At 43.8% G+C, this 12,429-nt stretch overlaps 1 protein-coding gene across 2 annotated transcripts in view; it reads right to left on the bottom strand.

Moving 5' to 3' along the window:
• The window catches only part of EGLN3 (egl-9 family hypoxia inducible factor 3), a 457,661-nt gene that overhangs the window by 231,135 nt on the left and 214,097 nt on the right, over nucleotides 1-12,429 (bottom strand). Inside the window, exon 1 of one of the 2 annotated variants that reach the window (XM_081548000.1) lies at nucleotides 2,131-2,181. The exons of the other annotated variant lie outside the window; for it this stretch is intronic. The gene's annotated coding sequence lies outside the window, so the exon portion shown is untranslated. Of the gene's footprint in view, nucleotides 1-2,130; nucleotides 2,182-12,429 lie in introns of those variants that run through there. 2 annotated transcript variants of the gene reach the window in all.

Here is a 12,429-nt window from a genome sequence, read left to right as displayed (position 1 = left end):
ACCATGCCTCACATTTGCACTTTGCAGAAGGCCTTAAATCGCACAATTTCAGTTGATTTTTATTATAATATTGTGAGAGCGATGTGACCAGCAGAACCAGCATTCTCATCAGTATCCTTAGTGATCAGAGGAGGGAATTAAAGTACAGAGAACGAAAAAGACCTACCCAAGGTCACCTGCTAAGGCTTAAGTCTGGGTCTCCAGGCTCCTGGTAAGTCTCTCTTTTCCATGGAATGCTATCTGCTTCTTTCTGTACCTTTGGGGGAATATGTAAAATGGCTGATCCTCCCTGCAAACAGAGTGGACCATTAGCTTGTCAGGTCTTTGGAATAGTTTGTTAAGTTTATCTTATTTACAATACTTGGCATAAACACAGAAATTGTTTCAGCAACTTCCACTCCAACTTTGGACTCTAGCAATCCTAGTTCTATCTGGGAACAGGTTTCAATTTGCCTAAGAAATATATGTCCTACCACATCCCAGCTCCCTCCTCCGTGTACCTTGCTGTGAAGACACTTTCCTAGTGATCCAAGGTCAAATTGGTGGGGCACCATGTGCTGCTAGTATGCGCTGTGCTTGGGCGAGTCCTTCCTCTGCACCTCCACAGTGTCTGCTTTTTGTCAGGAGTCTCAAAAACGCCGCATGAGCACTCAGTGAACACAATCACTGTTCACTGGGTGCTAACAGCTTCCTGGGGCTTTGAATAGACTGTTGTACTGAATGTTCATAGAAGCCCTACAAAGTATTACTAGGTATTATTCTCAGTTTGTAGAGGCCAGAGAATTATCCAAGGAACATTATCCAAGGTTCTACAGCTGCAAACAGCAGGACTGGGATTCAAAGCAAACACCATCTCTCTCCAAGGCCTGAGCACTTTCTACTGGTTCACTAAGCCTCCTGGCTGAGAAACATGATGGGAACAAAGGAAAATAGATCAACAACAACCTAAGAGCGTTGCACAGTGACCTTTCTTGTAGAGTATATTTTCTCAAGGAAAGAAAATAAGAAGGAAGGAAGAGAAAGAAGAAATTATAGATGCTGTCTAGAACACTCTATACATAGCTTGGGTATCTGAAGATATGTTGTCCCTGGTTTTAAGAGCTACTGGTGAGTACCCAGGCTGAGCAGAGGACAGGGCCCTGGGAAACAATAGCTGAGAAATGAGAGGAAAACTAGGAGCAAGGGCCCATGGGCACCATGGGCAGAGAGAAGACCTCATACATTTCTATGCCAACATCACCAGTCCAGTTAAGAGACTGCTTTCTGCTTTTTCTTTTCCTATAATGCCAAGTGAGGCTTCAACAGTATCTGAACTGAGAACTTCCAGATGTTCAAGCTGGATTTAGAAAAGGCAGAGGAACCAGAGATCAAATTGCCAGCATCCATTGGGTCATAGAGAAAGCAAAAGAATTCCAGAAAATCATCTACTTCTGGGGAAACAATGAAAACAGTGAGAGACTTTTTTTCTTGGGCTCCGAAATCACTGCAGATGGTGACTGCAGAAATTAAAAGATGCTTGCTCCTTGGAAGAAAAGCTATGACCAAACTAGACGGCATATTAAAAAGCAGAGACATTCCTTTCCCAACAAAGGTCCATCTAGTCAAAGCTATGGTTTTTCCAGTAGTCATGTATGGATGTGAGAGTTGGACCATAAAGAAAGTTGAACACCAAAGAATTGATGCTCTTGAACTGTGATGTGGGAGAAGACTCTTAAGAGTCCCTGGGATGCAAGGAGATCAAACCAGTCAATTCTAAAGGAAATCAGTCCTGAATATTCATTGGAAGGACTGATGCTGAAGCTGAAGCTCCAATACTTTGGCCACCTGATGTGAAAAACTGGCTCACTGGAAAAGACCCTGATGCTGGGAAAGCTTGAAGGCAGGAAAAGAAGGGGATGACAGAGGATAAGATGGTTGGATGGCATCACCGACTTGAGGGACATGAATTTAAGAGAGCTCCAGGAGCTGGTGATGGACAGGGAAGCCTGGCGTGCTGCAGTTCATGGGTCACAAAGAGTCAGACCAGCAACTGAACTGAACTGAACTGATATTTAAACACTTTAAAGACTAGCATTTGAAGTTAAACGGAGAACACTAAATGTTGTGCTGAAAACAAAAAACAATACTCACTTCTTCCTCTCCCTGTAAAGCTGCTCCCAGGCTGAAAGTGCAGAGACATATGATCACTGGGGCTCAGGCAGCTCCTTTCACTCACCACTTACAGGAAGGAAGTGACAGCCCCACATCAGAGTTCCACCTGATGTGTTCCACCTCACAGTCACTTGCAAATTCAGCTCTGATGCCCAGAACTGCCTCTGAGCCCAAATTTGCACATCAGGGTGTGTGTACGTGAGTCCCTTCTCGTGCTGTGATTAAAACCTGAAGCAACTACTATTTTCAGCCCAAGCATCTGCCCCATCTTCACAGCCAGGTTGGGGGAAACAGCTCTTTGTGCCTAAGCTGCCCAGTTGTGCAACATGAAGAAAACATCTGAGGAGGTCAAAACCCTCAAGCTTTCTGGAAATGTGAGTTTCAGACACTCATTTCAGTCATATCCCTACATAAATAGACACTTTTCTTTATTGCCAAAAGCCCACTGGAAGGAGCCACAATAGCAAGTTGCTTCTTGCATGGGTTTTCTGAAGTACCAGTGCGATGGAGGGGCAGGGGGTAGGGTGTTCCCATCCCAGGACCCCAAAGAATACAGGATGCTAAGGATTCTAAGATGTCAGCATGCAGAACAGGGTGGGCAGGAGCCCAGAGCCCCAGTCCAGACAACAACTGTGGCTCCCAGAGCAGGACTCAAGAGAGGGGAGAGCTCTGATTTTTAAGATATACCTCAAATATTGAAGGACCAGGCCTTATTTTCCCTTTGCCCTAAAATGACCACAAAGGAAAGAGTGAAAGTCATCAAGTTCAAAGAGATTCCTCAGAAACAAATGTGGGCTCAACTATAAGGCACAGGCCAATGGGTTCCCAACCGACCCTATGAATAGGGTCAACTGCCTCAAATGCTTCTCCTGGGCCAGGCTGATCCAGTCCACACTTAGAGTAGATGGACCATTGTGTGTGTCCCATCAAAGGGCATGAAGTACAGCCCTTCAGGGAGAGGATGGTCTAAGCCAAGCCATAATGTACCCACAGAAGCCACTCAAGTTCCACCCAAAACCAAAGATGAATTTATGATACTCCCAGGGGTGTTCTCCTTCCAGCAGACATCTGGAGTTATTCTGACAAAACAGAAACCCAGTCTGGACCAAGGCCAAGCTGGTCCAGAAAGGCAAGCCATGGGTGTGGAGAGGCAGGAGAGGGGAGGGAGGGTTTATCTGGGGCTCCCACAGAAGAGAAAGCTGTCTCCTTGTGTCTTGGTCATGCCCTCCATGCTGCCCCCCGTATATTCTGTTACCCCAGCCTGGCCCCTATGGTTGCCCAGTGTCCTTTCTTGGGCTACAGGCCTTACTCTTGCTCAACTGAGGAAAATCATGAGAGGTTCAGAAACTCACAAAAGCAACCTGCCAGTGCCGACTCAGAGCCCAGTTGCCTGACTTCCAGCTCAGTGGTCATTCCCATCAGAACAGGGATGATGCACCCTGTCTCTTCAGCCACAAACAGTAGTCTTCACAAAACTATCCCCAGGGCCTCTGCAGTTACATTCAGTCATATGGTCATTCTTTGAGTAGCTTGGGATCCAACTCCCAGGACACTTGATGAGGGATAGCCATCTGACTCCTTTTCTTTTTTTAAGTGAAATCCAGGGGAAAGAGCACTTTCCCACTTTGGCAAAGAAGGCTAGAACAAGAAGTCTGAAGTGACGGGGCCAAAGGTCACACAAGCAGCTGGTGCTGGAGGTGAAAGCAGACAGATAACAACTGTACCACCCAGATCACAACAAGGCTCCCCTCTTACCCAGCCTCTGCAAACAGTGGACCCATATCTGCAGCCCCTCTTCCCTGATGCTCTGAGCCCCCAGCCAAATGGTCTTTCCTCCCACTCACCCAGTGTACAAAAATACCATCCCACCCACACAAGGGGACTAGATGGCCAATGCGTTGTTGATTCTAGGGGAGGGAGCCAGATTTTTATCTTCTTGTCTCAGGTAACATTGCCAACGTCAGTGCCAGTGTGCTCAGTTGTGTCTGTTTCTTTGCAACCCTGTGGATTATAGTCTGCCAGGCTCCTCTGCCCATGGAATTTTCCAGGCAAGAATACTAGAGTGGGTTGCCATTTCCTTTTCCAGAGGATTTTCCTGACCCAGGGATCAAACCCGCATCTCCTGTGTCTCCTGCATTGCAGGCAGATTCTTGATCTGCTGAACCACTGGGGATTATGTAACCTCAAAGTTTTAACCCAAATAAATACCTCCAGGGCTGAGGAATTTCAGGGTAGGTAGGATATTCAGATAGGAGGGTTTAGCCCCAGGGACTCACAGCTGCCCATGGGACTCTGTCCACAGCCCCAGGTCTCCCCTGGTAGCTTCTGAGCAGCAGTCAGTGCCTCGGAGCCTAACTGTGGGAGGTCACTGGAAGCCTCTTGAAATGCAGAGCGAAATCTGCTGCCTGACACGTTCACCCTAGCTGTTTGGCTGCTTTGCATGCCTATGGGGCAAGCAGGCTATTTTGAGCATATTTCATAACCCTCTTTGTAGCTGCTGATTGCACATGTGTTTCCAGCTCCATTCTTGTGGCGAGAATGTTTAAGAGACGGTGCATTGTCAGAGAATGAAGAGAAAGCAAGATTGGGAGATTAGGAGGACAATTTCCATGTCTAGACAGAGTTCGCACAGCCGGTGTCTGCTCCAATCAGGGTCCTTGGAATTCGGCACCTTGTGCGGATCACCCTCTGAACCCTTTGTCCCACCCAGAGAACTTTACTCTGAAATCTCCCAGGTGGCAGCAAGGGGAGAGGAGAGTTCTCGGGCATCCTTTCTGAGAATAAATCCAGGGTGGATTTCTGAGTGTTGTCATAGGAAATCAAAATATTGGGAAAATCTGTGAATGCCTGCATACAATTTTCTTAAAAATCTCACATCTCAAGCCTGATTCTAGCCTTGGTGCAAGCTGCCTTTCAATGTCTTGGCCAGCAGGATTGTCTTCATCATTGTGTTCCTTGCTTATTTATTTATCCCAGTCTGTTTACCTCCTGTCAGCCTGATGACAAGCCTGTTCACCTATTTTGTTTTTAATTTATCCCTTTGCTTCTGTTTTCCACCTTGACCAACTGCGTTCAGGCTCTGTTGGAAAGCACTGCAACTCAGTTGTATTCAGCTTTCATTTTTGAGCCCTACCATGTGTGAACAACTGGCTCCATCGATACCCTTCTTGAACCTTTGATTCCATTTGTTATGTGTCCCTTTTGCCCTATTCTTTCCTCCTGACTCCTGTCACATCCTGTGTCATGATTGCCCACCATAAGCTACCTCAGGGCAGGATCTGTGCCAGTTTACTCTTATTACCACCATCACAGCCGTCTGAGATGGTATTTACAAGAAAAGTAATACCAGCCCACATTGAGACCACGTAACAGGCACTGCACTGGTGCTTCACATGCTTTCCTTTATTTTCACTTAATCCTCATAACAATCTTCCAAAGAGGTTGCTGTTATTTTCTCAGCTTTACACATTAAAGAATCTGGGGCTTTGAGAGGTAAAGCCATTTGCCCAAGCACATGAAGTTAACTAATGGCAGAAACAAGCTTCAAATGTAGATCTGCTGAACTCTGGAGCTAGAATGCTTAAGATTCTTGAAGAATTTAGGGATGAACAAATGCATACTCAAGATGTAAAACTTTCTCGTCGTTTTGCTTCTCATATTTGCTTCTGACTCCTTTCTGACTCTAAAGACACTATAACAGCCTGCAGAGAGTTCTATGATTGACACCCAGAAAGTAACCCCCATTCTCCTAACAGCTGCTAGGAACTATGCACCTTTCCTTATGCAGCCTGGCAGAGTGAGGACAGTGGCCTCGCGCTTCGTGTGGTCCCGGGATCCACACTGCTGCCCTCTGCATGGATCTCCTGGCCCAGTGTGCATCCAGGGTGGGCCAGCCTCCACTTCAGAAAACATGCAAGTCAGGCCACTGCTGACTGGATAAACCATAGCAAGACCATGATTTCCCCCCAAAATCAGAAGGGAGAACAAGGAAACCACCAAAGCAAGCAATAAACAAAGTCCTAACAGAGCCAAAATAATAAGCCAATTTTCTGGCAAAGTGACAGCAGAAATCTAAGTTTCTCTGGAACTCTTTCATACATCTGACTTCCTGAGGTAAAAGAGCCAAAGGAAAGCAGCTTCTTAAGGTCAAGTATGAGCCTGAGAGGACAAGAGCTTAAGTCCTAACCTTACCCCAAGGTCTCCTGCAGATCCATATTCCTGGAACCGGTTACCCAAGATGGCAGAGTTTTCATGTTTCACAGGGAAATGTCATGTTACTCCTTCTTTGGAAGCCACCACTGGAGAGAGGAGAGGTGGTGTGAAAAGGCAACAAACACAACTCAGGGCACGTCACTACCATATCCTTCCGCCCCTCCTGCCGGCTAGAGCCTGAACCTGTGTGTGAAACATGCCTTGCTGGCCCTGACTCTGCTTGGTACCTGGTTCCTCAGAGTCATCTCCACTCAGCAAGAGTTACACCAGCTTCTCCCAGGTACTGGTACCAGTCACTACAGTGGACTGAGAGGTAGGACACTGGAAGGGCTCAAAAGATCAAGCAGCCATTGCTCCCTTGTTGTTTAAAGAGAATCCTGAAGTCCTATGGGTTTCCCTCCCTTACTTCTCTTAAAGAGGAAGGAGTCTTACTTTCCAGAAAAGAGGTTAAGCCATCAACAAAAGGAGAGAAGGGGAAGGAAGACAAAGAAGACAAGTATGGGGTTGATGTGTGAGATGGTCTAGAGCGCCCTCTAGAGGCTGGAGGACTGGAACGAGGCAACGATTAAGTTAGATCCATGGTTTATGAACTAGATCTTGTTTAGACTCTTAGAGTTGCTATTCTTGTTCAATCCCTAAGTCATGTCTGGCTCTGTGACCCCATGGACTGCTGCACGCCAGGCTTCCCTGTCCTTCACTGTCTCCCAGAGTTTGCTCAGATTCATGTCCGTTGAGTCAGTAATGCTATCTAATCATCTCATACTCTGCTGCCCCCTTCTCCTTTGGCCTTCAATCTTTCCCAGCATCCAGTTCTTTCCTAACACCTCAGTTCTTCACATTAGGTGGCCAAAGTGTTGATGCTTCAGCTTCAGCATCAGTCCTTCCAATGACTATTGAGGGTTGATGTCCTTTAGGACTGACTGGTTTGATCTCCTTGCAGTCCAAGGAACTCTCAAGAGTCTTCTCCAGCACCACAATTTTAAAGCATCAACTCTTCAGTGCTCGGTCTTCTTTATGGTCCAACTCTCACATTCATACCTGACTACTGGAAAAGTCATAGCTTTGACTGTATGGACCTTTGATGGCAAAGTGATATCTCTGCTTTTTAGTACGCTATCTAGTTCTGTCATAGACTCTTAGAGAGACCCTGTAAATAAAATAATAAATTCTTTAAAATATATATATATTTTTTCCAGTGGCAGTTCTGAGGAACTGTGTTACTTTAGATGTGATTTCATGCAAAAACTAAGCAATGTTCCTCTACTTTTAAAAACTGTGAAAGGAAGCATTTTGAATCCCTTAATATCTTTAATATAGTAAGATGATATTAGTTTTAAGTCTTTGTGCCCAGGGTTGCTCTCTTGATTCTTTAACTCCTGGTTTCTTCCATTTCCTCCCTGCTAAATAGATGAAAAGCAGAGGAGGAGATGGCTCCTTGAGGAGAGGAAAGTTTTCTGATCCACAGTAGAAAGCCCAAAATAGGTGTACAATAAATGCTTATTAAATTAAGAATTCAAATGCCAACAATTTCATGTCATGAAAAGATATCCATAAGATTACATCATGTGATCAACGAATTTATATCATATAATCTCAATATATATATTGATATAATCTCAATTTATAGCTCATATCATGAAAGTGAAAGTGAAAGTCACTCAGTAGTGTCTGACTCTTTGCTAGCCCATGGACTATACAGTCCATGGAATTCTCCAAGCCAGAATACTGGAGTGGGTAGCCTTTCCCTTCTCCAGGGCATCTTCCCAACCCGGGGATTAAACCCAGGCCTCCCACATTGCAGGCAGATTCTTTACCTGCTGAGCCACAAGGGAAGCCCAAGAACACTGGAGTGGGCAGCCTTTCCCTTCTCCAGCAGATCTTCCTGACCCAGGAATCAAACTGGAGTCTCCTGCATTGCAGGTGGATTCTTTATCAACTGAGCTATCAGGGAAGCCCAGGAAGCTTGTATCATATTTATATCATATAATTTCAATTTTCAAACAAATGTATATATCTATACATACATATAAAAAATAAAATTACCAAAATATTAACAATAGAGCTCTGAGTGGGGTTTTTTGGTTGTGTGTTGGGGGGAGGGGTCTATGTATTATCCAAATTTTCTGTAATAAACATGCAGTTCTCTCCATCCCCTAAAAGGCAAGAAAATTAAGGTTGGTACATTTGGCTGGCGGGAGAGGTCTTTTGAGGAGAGGGAAATAGTCCAAACACAGACATGAAATTCTGAGAAGATCTCAGCCAGGAAGAAAATGAAGAAACCATTCCCCAGTTTACCATGGCAACATTCCTGACAACAATTCTGTGCTCATGGGTTGGCTTACAAGTTTGACTTTCAAAAGAGAAGAGATGTAATTGTCCTTCAGTTAGGAAAATGTATTTGTTGTCAATCCCATGGACCTATAAACTTCTGGAAACATGGAGAAATATTTCCTTTCAGAGCAACTATACCATTTTTATTTACCTTTCTTGATATTTATCACTCTCCACTTCGTTGTTGTTTAGTCGCTAAGTCATGCCTGAGTTTTTGTGACCCCACGGACTGTAGTCCACCAGTCTCCTCTTTCCAAGGGATTTCCCAGGCAAGAATACTGGAGTGGGTTGACATTTCCTTCTCCAGGGCAACTTCCCAACCCAGGGATAGAACTCAGGTCTCCTGCATTGGCAGGTGGATTTTTTATCACTGAGACACAAGGGAAGCCCCTACTCTCCACTTTGCATTGCATCAATTTATGGGAAAGACAAGAGGGTAGAAACTTAAATCAAAAGTTACAAATTCAGGACCTGACTGTATCACTTACTAGCTCAGGGACATTGAGCAAGTCATTTATCCTTTTCAAATCTCACTTCACTTGACATTCAAGGAATGTTGTACCATAAGAATAATAAAAGGGAAAAGAAGGACACAAAAGTCAGAACCAAGAAAAGACAAGAAATAGAAGTAAGTTCCCTATAAGGGTTGACAGTGCTTCTGTTTTGGTCTGTTTTTCCTGACATCCGTTTTTGTGGCTATCCAGCAGGTACTATCCTTTCCATCAGTCTGCTAACCTTCGTTCTGGAGACTACATCATTAATCTTTTTTTAAAATTGAAGTATAGTTGATTCACAATATCGTGTTAGTTTCAAGTGTACAGCACGATTCAATTATATATAGAGATAATTTTATATATACAGATATATTCTTTTCTCAGATTCTTTTTCCTTATAGGTTATTACAAATTGTTGAATATAGTTCCATGTGCTATACAGCAGGTGCTTGTTGGTTATCTATTCTATATATGGTAGTGTATATATGTTAATCCCAACCTCCTAATTTATCCCTCCCCCGCTTTCCCCTTTGATAGCTAGAAGTTTGTTTTCTATGACTGTGCTTCTCTGTTTTGTAATAAGTTCATTTGTACCATTTTCTTAGATTAAACATGGAAGTGATATCATATGATATTTGTCTTTGTCTGGCTTACTTCACTTAATATGATAATCTCTTGGTCTATCCAAATGGCATTATTTTGTTCTTTTTAATGGCTGAATAATATTCTATGTGTTCTTTATCCATTCATCTGTTAAGGACATTTAGGTTGCCTCCGTGTCTTGGTTACTGTAAATAGTCTCCTATGAACATTGAGGTGCATGTGTCTTTTCAAATTAGAGTTTTCTCCAGATATATGCCCAGGGATGGGATTGCTGGATCATACAGCAACTTTATTTTTAGTTTTTTAAGGAACTATATTCTCCATAGTGACTACCAATTTACATTCCTATCAGCAGTGTAGGAGCATTCCTTTTCTCCACACCCTCTCCAGTGTTTAACATTTGTAGACTTCCTAATGATGACAATTCTGACTAGAGTGAAGTGATACCCCATTGTTGTTTTGATTTGCATTTCTCTAATAATTAGCGATGCCGGGCATCTTTTCATGTGCCTTTTGGTCATCTGTATGTCTTCCCTGGAGCCTGCTTCATTAATCATGAGAGTGGGTGTCCCTCTCACTGTCAACATCAAAAGGACTAGCTCCCCAAACTGAAGCTGAGCCAGTCAGAAGGTTCTCTCAGAACTTGATCTTGAGTGAGTGACCCAATCACGGAAAGAGTCGGGTGTCTTCCTTTTGGCCCAGCAGCATGACAATCGGTTTCTGTGGCCTCACTTTCCAGAACTCCTCTGGTTCATATCTGTTTTCCAAACTTGGTCTTGGAGTATCCCATCTATTTTGGGAGCTCCACTCTGATAGTACAACATTCTTTCAATGGCAAGTCAAGTGAAATGGAAGTCAAGGATAAATGACTTGTCTGGTACCCCTGAGTGAATCAATGGGATAGCAAGGTCCTGAATGTATATGTTTTGATTTAAATATCCTTTCAACAAATTCTTTTTTGCCTAAGTCAGCTAGAAATAATTTTTGTGGTTTGCAACCTAGAATCCTAGCTTATTCACAGAACAGAAATAGAAACATATTAAGTTATAAAATTCTCCCATCTAAAAAGAAGATATAGACCATTTCCTTATTTAGTTCCAGAGGCTACATTCAAAAAGTAATTTCCCAAGGAACAATACAACTGGAAAGGGTGACGTCATTAAGTAACATAAAAAAAAATTATGTCCCTATGAGACTAGATACTCTGTGAGAGCCAAGAACTCTGTGTTTTATATCTTTTTCATCTATGTGCACTCACAGCATTAGCAGGTCCTACGTGATTGCCTATACAATGGTATTTTCCCTATTGCCTGACTCTTCACTCTCCCTCTTTACCAGCAAGAATACAACCTGTCAAAATGTATTCTTTGTGCTTCTGTCCTTTCTGTCTATCTAATTCAAAGCCAAAGGTGGAAGGCAACCTGGGATAGCAGAAGATCATGGACCTCACCCCTGAAGAATGCACTGACTGCATGTTGGGGACATGGAGCAAAAGAGACAGTGGGCCAGGCCCTGTGCTCCCACAGCCCCAGAGCCGCTTCCCTACATCTCTGGATGGCTTAATAACATGATAAAACAGGATTTTAAATGCCACTCATACAACTTCACATGATTAGAATGACAAGCCAGATCTCAGGTACAGAAAATACTACTCAGTGGGACCTGTTGGCTCCATCTGCAGGAGGCACGCACACAGTACCATTCTGCTAAGAACTTGCCTTCTCCAACCCCATTGTTTAAGGACATTTTCTGCTTCTATATCAAGTCATGTTGATAATAAGATACTCATTTTCTTAAACTTCTCACTTAAACTATAGACATGTGAATATTAAAAAGTGGACCAAGAATCCAGTAATATTTTCCTGAAGAGTATTTTCCTCTGGAGGGTTGGGAACGTCCTTGAATAGTAGCTTCCATTCACCTTAGAGAAGCCTTTGCCTGGAGTCCCCCTGACATAAATTGTGTTTCCTCAGGTACCAGGAAACATCAGAGTGTGGAATAGGACTCTAGAAGACAGACGCTTTTCCACCATCTCCCCTCTTGCTCTCAGTTTCCTAGGCAAGATGTGTGCAAGCCAGGAGAATAACTTCCTCCAATACAGAACCAGAGTAAGGAAAATGGTATCCTTTGAGGGCTGTAACTTGCAACTCCACAGTGCCTGTTTTGAGTTGAAAATGGGCAGAGCAGCAATTCCTACTTTGTCCTGAGGTCAGTCCCCATAATAGAGTCAAACTGTTTCCATCACCGTTGATGAAAAACATTGTAATTCCTGCAGAGTGCCTAGAGAAGCAGTGGAAGCTATTCAGCTTGGTGGGATCCGCTTTTCACTGTCTCCCTAGTATGGAGACATGTAAAATTATGTTCCAACAGCATCAGGAAAGCAAAGTATTACAGATCTGAATTAAAAAGCCCAGGGCCACCTCAACTCATTAGCATTTCCATGGATGGCTGGGCAGCTTCCTTCCCCTCTCCCACTGCAAAGAGACTCCTTGCCAGTGCTTGAGCCTTGTTCACCAAGTCAAGGCAATTCTCCAGGAAAACAGGTCAGCTGATGCAAAAAGGGAGGCAGCAAACCAGAGCTGAGGCCACCACTGGCCTTTAGCAGAGCCTCAAGAGTTACCCCCTTTGCTTTTCCTAT

The sequence above is a fragment of the Giraffa tippelskirchi genome, chromosome 12 (genome assembly GCF_054371585.1).
Source record: "Giraffa tippelskirchi isolate mGirTip1 chromosome 12, T2T-mGirTip1v1.2.pri, whole genome shotgun sequence".
NCBI lineage: Eukaryota > Metazoa > Chordata > Mammalia > Artiodactyla > Giraffidae > Giraffa > Giraffa tippelskirchi.
The sequence above is the reverse complement of the archived record's forward strand: the minus strand, read 5'-3'. Positions and strand labels throughout refer to the sequence as shown.